This window comes from Halichoerus grypus, chromosome 11 (genome assembly GCF_964656455.1).
Source record: "Halichoerus grypus chromosome 11, mHalGry1.hap1.1, whole genome shotgun sequence".
NCBI lineage: Eukaryota > Metazoa > Chordata > Mammalia > Carnivora > Phocidae > Halichoerus > Halichoerus grypus.
The window spans coordinates 42,682,005-42,699,355 of NC_135722.1; positions in this window are offsets into that span (position 1 = coordinate 42,682,005).

Below are 17,351 nucleotides of genomic sequence, written 5' to 3' on the forward strand. Positions count from 1 at the left end.
TAGAAAGGAAATTATTTGACTGGCTATAGCTTAAAGTTTAGCTGGCTATTTTTGATCGATTATCCTTAGGTTTCAATTTCATAACCTTGAGGCATTTTATATACACAGGCTTAGATTTTGGGTTGCTATGTAGGCTGCCACCTCATGAGAGCTACTTCAGTCTAATGGCTTCCTTGTTTAATTAATTTAACAAGAGTGAGAAAAAAAATCACAACTAGATCCAAATTTTAAAAAGTCAACAAAACCTGTGACTCCAGAAGCAATATCCAGAAGCAATATCTTGATTAATTAACTACCTGACACACCTTTATCATACTTTCGCCTACAATTTTGGAGGTGCAGACTTTTTGGTCAACTCTTCATTTTCTACACCAAGAGTAAAAAGACAATTAGGTTTTTCCTCTAACATGGTTGGTGAAAGTAGATTTTTAATACTGATATTTTAGAAAGTTTCAGCTTTACAACTTGTTATTGGTAATGTCATGTAAGTTTTCAGGGTTGTTTTCAAATTTGGGAAAATCTCCATCCAGTTTCCTTCATATACGAGCTGTAAGATTTCAGAACATTTCAAGCTTTCCTTTCCAATATTTTTTTGAATCGACAATACTCTTTAACCAGTTTTCATTGATATCTTATTGTGTTAGCATATCTTGACTTTTCTGTTATCTTCATTAACGTCACTGGTTTTGGTTTTTGCCAAATTAGCAATGTGCTTATTTAATCACTTCTCCTTATTAATTGGATTTTTAAATTTATGGGATGATCAACTTTATAACTTCTATTTTATTTTTTAGAAGATTTTATTTATTTGTTTATTTATTTATTTATCTATCTATCTATCTATTTGAGAGAGAGAGCACGCGCACAAGAGTGAGCACATGAGCAGGGGGCAGAGCAGAAGGGGAGGGAGAGAATCCCAGGCAGACTCCCCACTGATCAAGGAGCCCCACACAGGCTTGATCCCACGACCCTGAGATTATGACCTGAATGGAAAACCAAGAGTTAGATGTTCAACCCACTGAGCCACCAAGGTGCCCCTATAACTTTTATTTTAAATTTATCTCTTCCTCTTAATGAATTGCTGCTTTCAGTATAATCTGAAAATTTTATTACAATTCACTTCTCAGTATCAAAATAACTTCTATTGATTTCATCTTTATTGTTTTTGCTTCATACTCCATTAATTTTAATCTAAATCTCCTGTCAGTTCTTTTAAAAAATACCTTAAAAGATGCCAAATGGTACCCTTCAAAAACATTCAAAACAGTAATCTATAATTTCTCAATCATTTTGTTTAAACATTCCAAAACCTCTTTCCAAATTGCAATGACAGTAGCATATTCATGTATTACCAAATATATATTTTCATCAAAAAAGAAAACATCTATTGTGTAATTATAGTATCCACTCTATCATCAAATATATTCCTGAAAGGAGAGAACTATTTTGACTTGATTTTGGTAAAAAACAAATTCTCTGCTTACAATTGTGTCTATCTGATGGTTAGAATTTTCCATAGACTAGCTCTGACTCCATACGTTTCTGCTCTTGATCTTTATGTCTTTTTCCATAAAACCATCAAAGTGATCTTGTTAAAAAGTAAGTCAGGCCATGTCAATCCCCTGCCCAAGATAATCCAATGGATTCTATCTCACTGTTAGTAAAAACCAATAGTTTATACAACCCTACAGAGTCTGAACCAGGAACCTCTCTGACCTTACCTCCCATTGTTCTCCCCCTTTTGCTTTGCTCAAGCTACACAGCTTCTTGCTTTCCCTTGAATTCTCCCAGGATTCTCTGCCTCAGAGCTATTGTACATGCTATTTTCTTTGCCTAAAATGCTGTTCTGGGAGATGTACCCTTAGTTCTCACCTCATTTTCTTCTTCTTTCCTCTTGCTTCACCTCTTACTCCCTCACTTCCTTCAGATCTTACTCAAACATCAACTCAGTGAGACCTTCCTTGATCACTCTATTTAAAATCGGCCCCCAATACTTCCTACCACTTAAAAAAATTTCCCCCCATCTCCTATCATCAAAAGTACTATGTACCCTAAGGTCTACATAAGCATTCAATAAAAATTAGTTGATTGAATACACGAAAGTTCAAAAGTCAGGCCCTTTTTGGTGGGTTAGGGATGTTAAATACAATGTAAATGGAACCATTCTGGAATATCATTGCTCATTTTAGGGAAATGTGTTTTGTCAAGTATTTGCTCATTTGTTTTCTCAATCAGCTAGTCAATCAATAAGTATTTGGTGTTTGCTGCGTGCCTAATACTGTACTAGATATTGAGTACACATTGGTAAGGGACGGAAACATGGTCCCTGCCCTCCTGAAGCTCATGGCTTCTGGAAAGAGAGAAGTCTATGAAGACAAGCTGATTGGAGTCTTGGACATCACTACCTGAACATGGTTTACTTAGGACTGGGCAAGCCAGGCTCCTGAAAATTCATTTCTGGCATATTCTACAGGTCCATTCGTCTTAAACACATGATTAAGCAAGACAGCAATATCATATGTGATGAATTTCAAGCCAGGCATGGAAGATACTAAAAGTTTAAGAAACAATAAATGTCTTCTTAAATTTCTTTTTGTGCTGTCTTAATAGCTGTCATTATTGAGATTTGATGACATCTGTATTCCTAACGGAGGGGCCAGTGGGGCTGGCACTTTGAGTTTTGGATCACTTCCAAGCAATGAGATTTAGAATCTTTACCTAACTTAAATATTCAGAGAACATGCACATCAACTCCCCAACTCAGGCTGCCACAGACTTGCAACAGACTTCCTCACCCTGATCTCAGATGGCCATGATATTTTTTGAATATGTGCATCTCGTCTGCTTTAATACATAGTATTTCGCAAGTTTTAGTCATTGCAGCTAGAGCGTGGGCAAAGGTGGGGGTGGTGTGAGGGAAGAGATTCTCACTGTGAAGAAATCTGAGACTAGCAGCTATTCAAACCAAAATTGTCCATATTTCCTCAGAACTCCATAAAATTCAACTCAGAGGAAAAGCACATCAGTGTCCGGCACACTGGGGGGTTCTCAAAAACATACTATTGCATGAATTAACATTTTCAATTATTGCAATTAACAATTTCATATTCAGGAGATACTGCAGGCAGGGCCACACCTATCCAGGTTGGTAAGCAGAACTGAGGACAATATATTGTTTCTAATAAACCTAATTATACTTCTTTGGTTTGGCTCATTTGATTGTAAATGTAACCCAGATGGCCTCAAATTCACTAAACTTCTGGATTCACTCTTTCTTTCTTTCTCTTTCTTCTTTCTTTCTTTCTTTCTTTCTTTCTTTCTTTCTTTCTTTCTCTTTATAAATGTGTGTGTGTGTGTGTGTGTGTGTGTGTGTGTGTAAACATGAGAAATAAAACATGAGAAATAAAATAAAAAAGGGGCGCCTGGGTGGCTCAGTCATTAAGCGTCTGCCTTCGGCTCAGGTCATGATCCCAGGGTCCTGGGATCGAGCCCCGCATCGGGCTCCCTGCTCCGCGGGAAGCCTGCTTCTCCCTCTCCCACTCCCCTTGCTTGTGTTCCCTCTCTCGCTGTGTCTCTCTCTGTCATATAAATAAATAAAATCTTAAACACACACACACACACACACCGAAAAGTAAATGAAATAAGGGTATATGACCAAATGATTTATCACAAAGTCAACACTTTGTAACCAGCATCCTGGTCAAGAAATAGAACACTGCCAACACCCAGGAGTCTTCCTCATGCCCCTTCCCCAGTGCAACCCCTTCCCTACCTCCAAAGATAACCACTATCCTGAGTTTTATGGTAATTACTTTCTTGAATTTTTTTTTTGGTTCAATCATCTAACATATATCCCCCAAATAGTAGAGTAGTTATGCTTGTTTTTAACTTTCAGTGAATGGATTCCATATAGTATATATTCTCTACATCTGGCTTCTTTAACTTAATGTTATATTTGTGAGATACAAATTGTTGTATATAGCTATAACGTATACATTTTAATTATCATATAGCATTAAGGGTCGCCTGTGTGGCTCAGTCAGTTAAGGCTGTCTTCTGGCTCAGGTCATGACCCCGGCATCCTGGGATCAGCCCCATGACAGGCTCCCTGCTCAGCAGGGAGTCTGATTCCCCCTCTCCCTCTGCCCCAATCCCCCTGCTGTTTGTGCTCACTCTCTTTCTAATAAATAAAATCTTTTAAAACAATTATCATATAGTATTTTATTATATTACTATACCACTACAATTTATTAATAATAGAGCACTACAGTTTGGGGTTCTGACAAATACTACTCTTACTTACACTCTTACACATCTTAAGGTACACAATGTGCATGTATTTCTGTTGGGTGTTGTTGTGGGTTGAACTGTGTCCCCCATAAACACATATTGAAATCCTAAGCCCTGGTACCTGTGAATGTGACCTCAATCCTTTCTTGTTTTCTGTACCCTTATGTTTTATGAACCTCTCATCTAAAGCATGAAATTGAGATTTTAATCAACTCTAGTAATCTTTGATTTTTAATCAGAGGCCTTAGTCCATTTGTTTTCTTATTACCAATAGGAGGGTGTTTTAATTTACCATTTTATTATTTATTTTCTCTTTGTCCCACATATTCTATCTCCCTTTGTTCTCCTTTCCTACTTTCTCTTGAAATATTTTTAATTGCTCAATTTTTCTTTTTTATTAGCTAGGAAGCCAAATGCTGTTTTATAATTCTTTTAGTGACTGCCTTAGAGATTACATCATGGTTTATGAATTTATCCAATCTAATATTAATTGGTATTTTTACCTTCTTGGACAATGTAAAATTCTTACAACATTTCAACTCTGATTTATGTGTTCTTCATCTTATAATTTATTTATAAATTTAATTTAAACACTTAAATGGTAAATATTTTAAATGGTTTTATACAGTAAATATTACCTATATTTACTTATTTTTATTACTCTTTATTCCTTCCTACATGACCAACTGGTATCATTTCCTTCTGCCCTTGAGGACTCCCTGTAGTTCAGTCTACTGGTTATGAATTATCTCCATTTAGATTCGTCTGGAAGTGTCTTTGTTTCCTATTTATTCTTGAGGATGTTTTTGATGGATATAAAATTCTAAGTTTGACAGTTTTCTTTTAGCACTTAGAAGTTCTTACTCCACTGTCCAATGGCTTCCATTCTTTCTGTTAGTTGCCTTGTGTTAGTTGATCTTATTATTGTGACTTTGAAGATAAAATGACTGTTCTGTTGCTGATTTTAAGATTATTTCCTTGTCTTTGATTTCCACATCTAAACACATCATAGTAAAGATGGTGAAATTCTTTTTATTTGTCCTGCAAGACATTTGAAGGTAGTCTTAAAAGGCTAGATTCACATTGCTTATCCGTTTTGAAAATTCTTAGCCACTCTCTCTTCAAGTATGGCTTCCTCCCCATTCCTTCTGTCTTTCTCTCTCTGTTCCTCTCTCCCTCCTTCCCTCCCTCCCTCACACCCTCAATCCCTCCCTCTCTCCCTCCATCACTCTCTCTCTTCCCTCCCCCCCCCATTCTCTGCTTACTGGAATGTTAATAATACAAAAATTAAATCGATCTAGGATATTCCTATAACCTTTTGTCTCTTCTATTCTGTGTTTTTCCTACCTCTGCCTCTCTGTGTTTCGGTCTGGGTGCTTTCTTTCACTCTGTCTTCTAATGTATTAATATTCTCATTAACTGTTAAACCCATTAATTGCATCCTCAATTTCGGTTTGATATCTAGGATATTCATTTGATTCTTTTTAAAAAACAGCTTTCAGGGGCGCCTGGGTGGCTCAGTTGTTAAGCGTCTGCCTTCAGCTCAGGTTATGGTCCCAGAGTCCTGGGATCGAGCCCCGCATCGGGCTCCCTGCTCCTTGGGAAGCCTGCTTCTCCCTCTCCCATTCCCCCTCCTTGTGTTCCCTCTCTAGCTGTCTCTCTCTCTCTGTCAAATAAATAAATAAAATCTTTAAAAAAAAAACAAAACAGCTTTCAGTTCTCTCCTTAAATTCTAGACATTGTATTTTATCCCCTTGAATACTGTAATCCCCACTACTTTAAAGTCTATATCTGATCATTCCAACATATTAAACCCTATTGGTTCTGCCTCTAATGGTTTTCATTCTTATTGGTTTGTCTCCTTGTGTTTCTGGCTAGTTTTTATCCAGTCCAGGATGCTGTCTTTATAGAATTGTTTGTGGAAATAAACTGTGACCTACCTGATCCTCTCTTCTTTCTGATAGGATTGACATTTGCCACTGCTGATTTTCGGCAGGATGATTGTTAAGGATTGGGATAAAACAAAGCTGAGTTATAGTCCCTGTGATAAGTCTTCAAAATCCATTTCATACTTACTCCTAGGGTCCGAAATTTAAGGACCTAAACCTAAAACAAGTAGGGCTCACCAAGTTTCCCCCATGCCCAGCAAATGAGCTGGTTATTAAGCTATTGCTACTCAGCTTCAAACCCACCCTTCTATACTCTGCTTTGTGATGCTAGGGCTGGAATTCTGTGAAGAACCACCTTGCAAATTGAATAAAACTGTTATTCTGTGATTTTGAGCTAATTACTTTTATATGTAAAAGTATCCTAAATCTGGTTGTAATCACTGTGCTAATAACAAATGTTGTATATGTGGGGTGCCTGGGTGGCTCAGTTGTTAAGCGTCTGCCTTCGGCTTGGGTCATGATCCCAGGGTCCTGGGATCGAGTCCCGGGTCGGGCTCCTTGCTCAGCGGGAAGCCTGGTTCTCCCTCTCCCACTCCCCCTGCTTGTGTTCCTGCTCTCGCTGTCTCTCTCTATCAAATAAGTGATAAATAAAAAAATCTTTTAAAAAAATGGTGTATATGTATGCTTAATATCCTTCCATGACAAAATAAAATTTAGTACCCTTATGTTTGTCCCTACTGGCTCTTCTTTTTCACTTATTGTGCTCTGAAACTAAAAGTCTTGGATCACAAATGCAGTAGACATTGTGGCTCTGGATTTCTGTTGGGTATTTGGCAAGCTCTTCATGATGTGCTCATGGCCAAAATGGAGACAGGAGTTGGATGCAGAGCTTGCGGAGGCAGGGTGTCCGGATGGCGGTGTTTTATAACATGTCACCCTGACAACCAAGCCTCACACATTCTATGCTGCTTGTCATAACTCCTCCTCATGTGGCTCTCCCCACTCTACCTCATGTCCTGTCCTCCTTCTGACCCTTGGCTTCATTACCTATTCACAATCCTGCACCTGCTCTTTCCTTGGGATTTGCATTTGAAAATGTGAACATAAATGAGCCAAGCATTCAATTGAGAAGATTAGAACAAAACAAAGTAAAAGAAATATGAGGGAATTAATAAAGATAAAATGCTGAAAATAATGAATCACAAAACAAATGTCAGCAGAAATGATCGATAAGCCCAATACTCCAGGAAGAAAAAGTGCAAGACAAATAAATACATCAGGAACGAGAAAGAAGATAAAACCATAGTTGCAAAAAACAGTAAAAATCATTATAAAATATCATAGAAAATGTTGTCAATAAATTTTCAAATCTAGATGAAACGGCTGATTTTTCCAGCACAATAGAAATGACCAAAAATTTATTCAAGAAAACGTAGATTATCTGAACACATTAACAACCACACAATACACTAGCAAGGTTTCTCATAAATCCACCACTTTAAAAAGTAAAAATAAATAAGAACATTAGACCCTGCATGTTCTACAGGCAAGATCTAACTAACCTAACCATCAAGGAACATATAAAACCACCTAAATGACTGAAACTGTTTCAGAATATATAAGTGGAAAGTTTCCCAAATCACTTTGTAAGTCTAGCATAAGCTTAATACCAAAACTTAATAAATAACATACCAAAAAAGTCAACCTTGCTTGAAAATAAATATGCAAAAATTCTAAAGAAAATATTTGCAGCTGGTATTTTAAACAGTAATACACATGTTCAAGGAGGATTTATTCCTCAGTGAAGCACTATTAGCATTATAGTATTGTTACAATGTATATTTATTGTCCTCTGCTGGCTAGGCTTTTCCCTACCAGTTGCAATGTTTGTAGGGCCAGCAAGGCGTCCCTTCTTGGAATCTTGCCCCCACTCTTTATAGATGACAATCTGGGTGTATCAGACCCTGGGTCTCCCTGCCAAAATGTCCCTAAAGCCACTTAACTGGCCTGCACAGGCCTCTTCCCTGTCCATTCTCCCAAGGATGATCTGTGCTGTTAGAACGGCAATGCCTATGCCCAAACTGCAGCCAAGGGGTGGCTTTTTGCAGGGGGGTAAATGATGCTTGAGTGCATGAACTAGTGTGTACCCCACTCTGGGGTAGATAGAAGGGGAGCACACAGGTCAGGGAATAGCTTTTCCATACCATTATTTCTGATATAGAACTCTGAGGGATCCAAGAGTTCTAAATGTGAACCTGGCCTTCCCAGGTTCTTATGAAGATGTAATTGTCAAGGTAGGAGGATAGGACATAGTCTGTTTAACAATGTATTAGCTTGTTTTATAGCTTTTAAATATTCAGACATATGGTAAGTAAGCCTTTATTTTTACTCTTGCCTCAGGGCCCACAAAGAGTGAGCCAGCCCACCTCTTCCAGACTTAGCACAGGTGAAAAACAATAGCAGACTAATAAATATAGCATGAAAATATATTAGTGGAATATATATATGAGGCACATATATGTATATATACCTGTTGTATGCATAGTTATTTATGTGTGTATTTGTCTATCAGACAAAAAGAATATAAACCTGTGGGGTACATAGGCACACAAATATTTGTACATTGCGCACACTCACAAATACATACACACTAGCAGAAAGGAAAAGATGGAGCTTCCAATTCTAGGCAAGATGGAACACTAACGGGTGCTGCTGGCCCCCCTTCTCCCTACCAAACTAGAGATGCCAGAATAAATATAGGGAAACAGACCAAATGCAGAGCCAGTCCCAGAAGCCTAATCCTTACCAGATTGAAGGTAGTCACGTTTTAACAGAGGAAGGGAATGACATCTTGAAGTTAGCGGAGTCCAAAAGCGTGGGTGAATGTTGGGAGCCAATATAGAGGTGCTGCAGACCAGTAGAGGTTTTTAATTGTGCTCTCCATTCCACATTCCCCTGGCTGGTGGAGAAAACTGAGACTGGTCAGTTTCTGTCCCAACACCCCATTCAGGCTGCCCCTCTGGCCCAGATGTGCTCCCAGGATGCCTGAGCTTTTTCAATAGGGGTTGTGTCAAGACAACTCCATGAGCAAACTCATCAGGCTGATGCCCTAACTGATGTTCACTGTCATTGTTCCAAGGGAAAAAAAAGTAATGGCAGCAGCTAGAAGGAAGGGAACATAGGCCTGGTAGTGCTTTAGCCCAAACGAGCAGGGAAGCCTATTGGAATGGATACAGAGCACCTGGCTAGGCCTTGAGCATCCCTTTAATCACCTGTCATGGAGAATGGCTACATCAGTTAGCTCTTTTTATATAACAAATCATTCAAAACTTTCAGTGGCTTAAAGTGACAATTACTTATTTTTGATCATAGATCTGGAGGTTGACTTCTCAGGCTGATTAAGGCCAGGCTCTACTCCTGGTGTCTCTCATCCTCCTCCTGAGCCAGCAGGCTGGCCCTGGCATGTTCTTTACACAGAGATGGTAAAACTTCCCGAAGACAATGGGAAATACACAAGGCCTCTTTTGCCTAGGCTTGGAACTAGCATGCCATTACTTCTTCCTTGTTACATTGTCTGAAGCAAGTCACACAGTCAACTTGAAAGTCAAAGGCTACCCCTTTTGCAGGAAAAATGGCAAGGTCACATGGCAAGAACATAAAATAACTTGCAATAAACTTTAAGAGATTGGAATCTTAGAACATATGGGCTCTAGCCACAAGAGACAACAAAACCAAGCAGAAATCATTAATAATAAAGTATCTAGAAAATCCCCCTAAATATTTAGAAATTAAACAACAAATTTGTAAATTTGTAAATAATCCATTGGTCAAAGAAGAAATCATGAGAAATTAGGAAATTGTTTCAAATGAATAATAATGGAAACACAACATATTAAAATGTGTAGGATGCAGCAAAAGTAGTGCTAAGAGTGAAATTTATAGCTTTCATGGCTAAAGTAGAAAAAAATGGCTTAAAATTTTAAAAAATCAGAATTTTTACTTAAGCTAGAGAAAAAAAATAAACCCAAAAGAAGGAGGGAAGAAATAATAAAAATAAAAGCAGAAATAAATGAAATAGAGAACAAACATTAGGAAAAATTAACAAAGCCGAAACCTGATTCTTTGAAATATTATCAAAACTGATCAATCTCTGGTAAGAAAGAAAGAGAAAGAGAGAGAATTCAAATTACCAATATAGAAGGTGGGGATATCAGTAGACAGCTTACTGACATTCAAAATATAATAAGGAAATATTATGAACATATTTATGCCAATAAATTTGATAGCTTAGAAGAAATGGACAAATTACTTATAAAACACAACGTACTAAAACTGACTCAAGAAGAAAAAGAAATGAATGATCATATATCTATTAATGAAATAGAATCTGTAATTAAAAGGCTTCTAACATGGAAAATTCTAAGCTCAGAGCCTTTACTGGTGAATCCTATCAAATGTTCAGGAAGATGTGATATCAACCTCACACAAATTTTTCCAGAAAATAGAAGAGAACAATTTTCAACTTATTTTATGTGGACAGCATTGCTCTGATACAAAACCAACAAACAAAAACAAAAGAATACTGTAAGAAAAATAAGACAATAAAACTCATAAACACAGACACAAAATCTTCAACTAATTACTAGCAAATTGTATCCAGGAACACAGAAAAAGGATAATACATTATGACTAAGTGGAGTTTGTCCCAGGAATTCAAGGTTGATTCAACATTTGAAACTTGATTAATGTAAGCCACCACGTTAACAAAATATATGGGGAAAATTATGATAATCTCAAAAGATGCAGAAAATATATTGAAAAATCGAACACATGTTGGTAGTATGTACATTTGATATGATGTGATGAGACAGCACTTTATCTCTAGGATCTTCGTCTCCCAAACCCCTACCCTGGTCTAACTATGAGACAAATATCAGACACATCCTAATTGAGATACATTTCACGAAATGTCTGACCAGTACTCCTGAAAACTGTCAAAGTCCTAAAGAACAAGGTTAAGTCTCAGAAACTGTCACAGCCAGGAGGAGCTTAAGGAGATGACTTAATGGACATGGTATCCTGGATGGGATGCTGAACAGTAAAAGGACACTAGGCACAAATGAAGGAAATCTAAATAAAGGATGGACTTTGGTTGATAATGATATGTCAGTATTGGTTCATTAAATGTGACAAGTGCATGATTCTAATGTAAGTAGTTAATAATAGGAGAAACTGGATATTGATATATAGGAACTCTCTATTAGCTGTGCAACTTTTCTGTAAATCTAAAACTATTCTAAAAAGAAAAGCGTATTTTAAAAAGAGCTGTACGAGAATATTCCTATCAGTTTTATTCATATTAGCAAAAAGTGGAAATAACCCAAAGGTCCATCGACAAGTGAACAGACAAACATATTATGGCATATTCGTACCATAGCGTGTTATTCAACAGTAGAAATGATTTTAAAAAAAACTGAACTACTGACACAAAACATGGAAAATAGGTGATATTTGAAAAGATATAGAAGTGAAATGAGTCAATCAGAGAAAGACAATTATCATATGATCTCACTGATATGTGGAATTTAAGAAATAAAACAGAGGATCATAGGGGAAGAGAGAAAAAATAAAACAAGATGAAACCAGAGAGGAAGACAAATCATAAGAGACTCTTAATCATAGGAAACGAACCGAGGGTTGCTGGAGGGAGGGGGGTAGAGGGATGGGGTAACTGGGTGATGGACATTAAGGAGGGCACATGATGTAATGAGCACTGGGTGTTATATAAGACTGATGAATCACTGACCTGTACATCTGAAACCAATAATACATTATATGTTAATTAATTGAATTTAAGTAAAAAATATTTTTTAAAAATAAGTAAATAAAAATAAATATAGGCAGGAAAAAAAAAGAAAAGATAAAGAAGTCCGCAGAAGCCTCTCAGAGGAAGGAATACACTGAATGCCAAGCAGGACCATTATCTTAGTTTCTATTGTTTTCCTGTCCTATCTAGGATGTCAAGCCCATGGATGGGAACAAAACAGGACTCCTTCTCAGACACCCCCACCAGCAATTAACTGTCTCCTTCCTGATTGCTTCCTCAGTGCTCCAGCTCACATATTCCTAGCTTAGCTCCCTGGTGTGAAGGCGAAGCAAACTTACCATATTTTTGCTACAGTCCAGACTCAGCTTTAAAGCTCCAAAGCAAAAAACATATATATATATGTATTGATATACTTTTCATTATCATTCTTTTGGCTACAACTCAACACTAATTGCTGAAAATGTTGAGGTTTAATCAACTATGTTAGGAAATGTGGGACTGCAAGAGGAAAACATGTCCATTATTTTTAAATATTAACCCACCCCACGTACCTCTTGGAATAAAATAGTGTTTGTTTTTTTAAACATAGAGTTTACTATATAAATATTCTATGTTAGAGAGGGGAAATGAATCTTCCTGAAGGCTTTCCATTTTCTGGGCAGACAACATCAGTGGGAGATCCCTGGCTAGCCTTCTTTGGGTCCCTTTACGAAGTTGTCAGCACTTTTCATAAGCTACATTTGCTTCTCTATCCCTAAAGAAATGCTAAGACTCTGAAAACATTCTCAACTCTCAACGAGCAGATCTCAGGGTAATAGAAGGAGACAACAATGAGCTGTTGTGAATTGCTTCCTGTAAACATCCCGCTGACCCCCAATATGGCAGACTCCTTCGGTTTCCTGAGCTGTAAGCCCCTGATGGGGAAAAGGGTGATGATGTTTCAAATATTCCTCATTAAAACTATAGAAATTATTCTAGAACCAAAACAATCTAACACCTGAAACTAATTTTCTTGACACATTCACAGACTTTAATGACAGCTTCATTAATTGAATGGAATCACATGGGGGCAAAAATCATGTTTTCCTTAATGACCTGCCAGATGATGGATTTGTTTGGTTACTTACTTTACTATGAAAAATTTCAGAGGAAGGAAAACGAAAGAAGGCTGAGCTGTGCGCGTCGTATCACAGCTGAGTTTGACCAAGAGGCCTCCTGTGTTCCTGGTGGCAGACCAACAGTGAAAACAGTGAGAGAGTTTTGGCAGGATAGGGAAGCAGTATGATGCCATTGCTAGGAGTCTTGCTAATCAAGGTGAAGTTCATGAACCAGTAGCATCAACATCACTGGGAAGCTTATTAGAAATGCAGCATTTTGGGCCCCACCCCGGAGCTAGCGAATAGGAATCTGCATTTAACATGACTTCCAGGTGATTCTCGTGCTCTTTAGAGTCTAACGAGCACTGGTTGGGAGCCCAAAATTTGGAGTCCAGTGGACGTTTCAGCTCCATTTACTGCTGGCTGTGAATAGGCATATTATTTAGCCTGTCAGCCTCAGTTTTTCTATCTGTGAAATAGGCATAATGTATCTACCTCATGAAATTATGAGGATTAAACAAAATAAGAACTTAGCATGTTTTCAGGTATGTGCTCTATGTTGAGGAAATGGCAGGTAATAGTACCATGTGGCTTCTTTTGTCCATTTCCCATTTCTTGGGAATCAGAACTGAGTTCAAATCCAGATTTTACAATTTAATAACTATGTGATCGTGGTCATGTTACCTAACCTTTCTCAGCCTCAAATTCTCTGCCTATAAAATGGGTATAACTTAAATGTCAGTTAGAGCCTCCCAGGTCTTAAGACACAGACCAATTATACAGCCTAGTGAAGTCACAAAGCTTCCCGAGATTTCTGCTACCAGTAAGATTTCTGCTAAGTCCTGTGCTGTATCTGCAGGTGCTGTCCTTGTTCATCTGCGAGTCTCTCACAGTGCAAAGTTCAGACCGTTCCACCGTTTCCATAAGAAACCCACTTACTCCAAACGTTTAATGAGTTGGGTAGAAATTTCTAGAGATGTAGAGCATGGGTCACAAGGAAGACTCCGATGACATGCGGCATAGCCTTATGCCATGCCCCTGGCCCCTTCCTTTCTTTCCTCCCATCTTCCCTGTCACAGCCCCCTTGTCATCCCCAAGAAAGCTTACCTTCAGCAGAGGCAGCGGACCAAGCAGTGAACACAAAGTGATAAGTGTGTGTTCTCATGCTAGTGTCACCATTACCTCCTCTCTCCGGGCCTCCGGGCCCCCATCCACCCACGGGCAGGAAGTCCTGGGAAACCAGACTGCCAAACGAACTGAAGGAGGCCTCGTAGCTGACAATACTTACAGAGCCTGGTACCTGGTGGCTCGCTGGTGATTGAGCCACGTTCTCGGCCCCATTCCTCCCCTCCTGCACAGTCTACTTCTGATGCTGGGGCTGAGCCTCTGCACACAATGTTCTTTTCCAGCTGGCTTCTGGTTAGGCTCTGCCTGTCAGGGATGCCACAGGGAGTGTGAGGGTTGGAGGAGGATGGAGACTTTCTCCTTTGTTTGCTTCCCGTTCCTATCAACGTTGCTCCAGCAACATTTCTTCACCCCCCGGCGGCGGCGGCGGGTTCCAGCAGCGCAGGTGGCTCTAGTTTGTGGTTGTCCCACACCCAGAACCAAGCACATTGAGCCCTCTCTGAAATCCAGCCCCAGCCCCTGGCACTGCCTCCTGAGGGGCCCGAATCCCAGCTCCAAGGAGCCTCTTCTCCAGACTCCAAGCTCCGAGCACCGAGTTCCACTTGAGCATGGCTCCTCCATAGAGGGCCGAGTCCCAGCTCGGCAGGCTCCTTCTAGAAATTTCTCACCTTTAGTAATCCCAACATCTTCCCTCTGTTCTCCCATCTCTAAGCGAGATAGTTGCTTCCTCCAACTACTACTTTTGTGATACTCCAGTGTCCCCTTTTTGCCTGTCCAGCTCTCTTCTCTCTGGGAAATAGTTTCTTTATCTTATATCTCTCTGCTGAAATAATGACGTGGTTTTGGCTTCTGACAGGACCCATCTGATATGGAAAGTTATGTAAAAGATACTAGTTTCCTTCCAAAACAAATTTAAAAATCTACCTTCTAAATACCAAGTTTTGCCACTAATACGGATATTTAAAAGAACATGTCAATGGCTTTGAGAACAGTTTCCAAAGAAAATTTTCCAAACTATTTTGGGCTCTGACAGCACTGTTGGAATAGAACAGTAATCCCGAGCATTTGGAACAAAGAGTCAAAACATGTTTCTAGAGAAAGAAATGCAGTTAGACATAACACGTGGTAGAACGGATGCACAATTTAGAGAGATGCCGACCTGGGTAGACAGCAGTGCAGGCCAGGATGGGAAGAAGGTGAGGAGAGCCAGGGAAGGGCACCCAGGAAGCAGGTGCAGGAAGTCACATTTCCAGATGTCAGTGAAGCCTTGAACCAAAGTCAAACTGAATAGGATTTAAAAGAACCTGGAAATCGCAGTTTAGTTAGTGGTGCTTAAAAAGTTCGAGTTGACCATGCCTTACTAAGAGGTTGTACTTTAAAGCACTGGCCATGACTTAAATGGAAATTGAAATGGAACTGAAAATAATATTTTATACTTATTTAATTAGCAAAGATAAATTGAAACTCATAGCCCTCAGTGTGGGTGATCCTGCTCTAAAATAGACACCTCCACAAAGTTGTCACAGTGTATATAAAGCGAGAGATTAATAGCTTAAAAGAGTCATAATGATATGCATCCCATTTAACCCAGTCATTCCAATACTGAAAAGTAATCCTAAGGAAGTAAGTCGAAAGAATTTTTTAAAATGTGTATTTGTGAAGATATCCATCAAAGTGTTACATACAAGAGTGAAAAATAACATTGTATAATTAGTAAACAAAACGAGAATAATTTAAAATGTATTTATATGCACTGGGTGAAATATTAAGTTATAACAGTTGCAATGATCATGTAAAACAAACATGAAAAATGTGGTGTGATAGTAAGTGGAATAAAATCAGGATATAAAATGTAGAGGAGAGTGTAGAAATGAGAACGGGGAAAAAAAGGTCCGGCAGTGTTACTCTGTTACCACAGGGATGAGCATATGGAGCATTCTGAGAGTCTTATAAAGGCATCATGCCAACAAGAAATGATCGGGGCGAGTTAGGATTGAGAAGCCATGCATGAACCTTAACCCCCTGTGGACTCTGTAAAGGCTGGAATAGATCTCTTGATCCTAAAATGAAGAGCCCTCCTAATCGTCTTCAGGATTTTATGTGTGTTTGACTGAATTCGACAATTTTGTTACTACAATTCTTCCCTTCTGTAACAAGCAGCAGAGTTTTAAGGTTACTCTGAGTTCTTTCTCTCCTTGGGTTGGCACTGAAGGTGGTTGTGCTCCAGGAAGGAGAGAGAATGAAGGGTAGAATCTGAGTCAGACAGCGAAGTCTTCTGTGGGAGATTCTGTATATCTCAAGTAGGGAAGGAAGTGATAAACCACTGAGTTAAACAGCTGGTCAGTGAAAAAAAGCCCTAACAGTTAGCCAACCAATTAGTTCAAGAGACAATTGGCTGCAGGTGGTAAGTTAAGAGCCAAGTCTGGACTCTGACTGAAGGGATTTTGCCAGGGCTCGGTGTTTGACCTTCTAGGAGCCTTGGCTTGCTGTAGGAAAGCTTGGAGAACTGATTTCTTATGGGCCTCAGAGACCCCCAGAGTTCTAGCAGTGACATGGAGTTGGGCTGCCATATTGGGCATAGGAAATTTTCCAAAAAGAGGAGGGGATGAAGTGCTGGTTACTAAGATTAAAGAGAAATCCCATTTTTCTGGTGATATTTTCTATTACTGCAGAAAATCCATAAGGATCAATTTGTTCCTTGAGATTGTCCATCAGAGAATAGCCAGGGCTGCAGGTCCACATGAGAACAAGCTGGCTTTCTTGGCTGCTGGGGAATGACGAAGATGAAGAGACCCCCTTGGGTGAGGGACCTGCCACCAGAAACACTCGTTTGCTCTACAAGTACTCACTGAACCCTGTTCTATGTGAGGCCCACATTCCATTAAGGCGGATCAAAATGGGGACAATTCCCATAGAAGGTAACTGCTTCTTATAACCAAATTATCATACTTCAGGAAGAAAAGCATGGCCAGGTTCCTTTAGGAAAGATTTCTGGGGAATATTCCTAGAAGAGATGTTCTGTGAGCTGAGTTTTGAAATAAGAATAGACATTTTCTCGAGCAGTGTATTGGAGAGAACACAAGGGAGTTCTGTGTAGCTGGAATATTCAATTTGAGGAGAGCC